Here is a 3,077-nt window from a genome sequence, read left to right as displayed (position 1 = left end):
AGAACAACAAGCAGAGAACAGCCCAGGAAGGGCTGAACGTGACAAAACAGTGCAGAGCATACAGAAATCCTCTTTGCTGTGTTCATCATTCTGTCTTCATCTTGGATTGTTTCCACCCTTCTCCTCCACCTGGAAGTCACAAGCATCCTGCAGTGGCAGGTACTCTGGGTTCTTCAGCCAGGAGTAGTCTAAGAACAGCTTTTGCTGGGAGTGGCTCTGACCTTGCTGAAATCACTGCTGAAACCTCCCCTGACTCTTGCAGTGCCAGAATTTCAGGGTGCCAGTGGTGAGGCAGGGACTGAGCCTGGTTCACTGTCCCCAGAGCTCGGGTAGTACAGGACAGTCAGGCCAGTAAAGCCCCTGCTCAGGGCTGGGAACGAGATCCTGGCCGGCTTTCCCTCTCTGCCCCTCTCTGCAGTCCTGCTGGGCTATGTCATGCTACTATGTTACAGCATTGTTCCATGTCTTTTTTTTTTTTTTTTTTTTGGAAGTAATGCCGGATATTGGCAGTCAAGGGCGATGGAGCGAGGTGAGCAGTGACCGGTGGACAGAATGAGTTGTTACGGCCTCGGTCTCAATGTTTGGAGCAGCTCTAAGCATCCGTTGTTGTTTGTGTGTTTTAGGTGGTCCACTTGCAGGATGTCCTGGCCCTGGATGCTGGAGGGTGCAAGCCTAAGGTATAGGTGTGGTGTACTTCAGTCGGAGCAGGGAGGCTGTGGTTTCACAGTCTCTCAGCATGTTTTGTGTGTTTTTGCTTTGCTTCTCTGCAGGTGCTGCTGCTGCCCTGGGCGTGCCAAGGGACAGAGGCGAGCAGGTGAGTTGGCATTTAGGTGGGGTGGCTGATAGGCCAGTGGTCTATGGCAGCGTGCTGAGCGTGTCCCTTTTCATTGTGCAGGTTTGTCCTGGCCACCTCCAGAGTCAGATCAAGATTTGAGGTGAGCCGGGGCAGTGGTGTGGAGTAGCCCGGGGATGCTCTTCTGGAGGGCAACAGTGACGTTTTCTGTTTTGTTGTCTTAGGTACCGTGAGCAGGTGTGGAGCTGAAGTTTGGAGAGAGCAGGTAAGCGCTGAGCCTCGGCAGTTTCGAGGGAGGGGGCCTTGCAGAAGGGGTCTCTTTTGGCGTGTGTTGTCAGAGGCTGAATTTTCTCCTTGTTCTCCATCTTTCACAGCTGCCAAAGCGGACCGTGGGGAACGTGTTGACATCTGAGGTGCTGATGCATTTTTTCTGTCAAGGATGGATTTTGTCCGTTTGTCTTCAGAAAGCTAAGTGTTGGGAGCGGTGGTTGGGAGAAGGGAAAGGCCTTTGGAGTTCCAGGAGGCAATTGGAAGTTAGCTTAGAGGAGAGGGCTGTTGTGGGAGGGTCCCTTGGAAGTAAAGGGAGAGGGTTTCTCCTCAGCATCACCCGAGCCTTTGCTGGGCAGGGCAGTTCCCACCCATCTCTGTCATCGGCCTTTGAGTCTCGCTGTCATCGTGGATCTTTTTGCCCGAGGAGCTCGCCTTCGGGTCTGGCACGATCGCCACGGTCTCCATTTCACCTACTCGCTGGCGTAGCCGCCCGCGGGCATCTTGGCCACTTGCTGGATGGTCACGTTTTGCAACGTCACTTCAGCCTTTGGTGGCAGAGTCCTTCCCTAGGGATCCCTTTGTATCAGCTGGCAGTCATTGCCTCCTTCTCTAGGCCTGCCGAGCTTCTCAAGCATCCTCTGAGCTGCTTTGGCACTGGCTTCTTGGAAGGAGTTACGTTTCACTGCCGCGTGCTGTTGCCATAGAGCCTTCTTTCCTTCGGCATCGCCAGCTTCTGGCTCATCTTGCTCTAGGAATCTTGTGCCCATTGCTGGGCAGGTTCAGCTCGTGTCTGTGTTATGTCATTTGTGTCTGTGTTCTGTAGTTTGTGTCCATCCTCTCCTGTGTCACAGGGCTTTGTTACGTCTCGGTGCTTTATCGGCCTCGTTCTGGGCCGAAGCGGCAGCGGGGGTCTCTGCTCGCGTCCTTTCCCGGATCGGGCTCATTCCGGCATCTTTACAGTTTTGCTTTTGGAGAGCAGAAGGAGTACACAAGATGTTCTCATCCATCTTCCTTCTCACTTTTGGTAGTATCTTTTTTTCATGGGCCATGGACTTCTCTGGACCCTCCTCACTGTGGTAGTTCCATAGGTTCCATTGCCTCCAAGCATATCGGGTCTAGAATTTATCTTCTGGAGAGTTATCTCAAGTCCTCGTGTCATCTTTGCTTCTATTTGGTGTGCTTACACTTGGAGCTGCCCTGCCCTGGCACGTAGAGTCGTGGCTGGGTTGAACAGTTGTAAAACTTTGTGGTTCATCTCTTGTCTGTGGGGTTTTGTGTAGAAAACTTACGGGCCCGGTGTATGGGGATAACTCCGAGCTGTCAGCTACTTGTAGACTGCCTCATGTTGTCTTGCAGGTGCCCAAGGCCGATTCCGATCCCTGCAGTCACCGATGCTACCGCTTTTCCCAGAATCTGCCCTTCCACGTCAGGGAGCAGCAGTTGGAAGATGTGTTGAAGCGTCTTCATCAGTGGAGTGTTGTGAGTAAGGGCTGCAGTCAGTGTGTAAGCTGAAGAAGGGGTGTCTGTCTGTGAGAGTGTGTGTCTGTCTGTGTCTGCGTGTGTCAGTCTGTGAGAGTGTGTGTGTTGACTGGTTCTAACCTTGTGTGTGTGATTATTGCCTTTCAGTTTTTTCAACTGATTTTTAACTTTATAATAAGAAAACAGCCAGCTGTGAGGTTTTTTTTCTCCCCCATCTGGGTTTTGTTTTTCCTTGGTCCCGTCCTGTCTGTGAGGCGATGTTCATCACCAAGGTTTGGGTGCAGCTAAACAAAGAGCCTCCCTAACAGGGTGGAGAGTACACAGTGGAGGTTAGGAATACAGGGAAAAGGTGCACCAGCCCTTAACACCACCCCTAACAGCACCATTTTCCCCCCACCAGCAGCACAATGCAGCAACCCTGGAACCCTCAGTGCAGCACAGCTCAGTAAGCCTGGTGCTGGGATAACCCTGGAACCCTCAGAGGAGGCCAAGCCCCACACCAAAAAGGTGGGGATGACATCTGCAGGCTGGAGAG

At 52.5% G+C, this 3,077-nt stretch overlaps 1 long non-coding RNA gene across 1 annotated transcript; it reads left to right on the top strand.

Moving 5' to 3' along the window:
* The first annotated feature begins 1,165 nt into the window (after positions 1-1,165).
* LOC309578009 lies at positions 1,166-3,077 on the top strand. Its single transcript, XR_014226802.1, has 3 exons — positions 1,166-1,206; positions 2,420-2,542; positions 2,943-3,077. It is a non-coding gene; the product is annotated as an uncharacterized lncRNA (long non-coding RNA).

This window comes from Coloeus monedula (genome assembly GCF_965178545.1).
Source record: "Coloeus monedula genome assembly, chromosome: 13".
NCBI lineage: Eukaryota > Metazoa > Chordata > Aves > Passeriformes > Corvidae > Coloeus > Coloeus monedula.
This window is presented reverse-complemented; position numbering and strand designations above follow the sequence as displayed.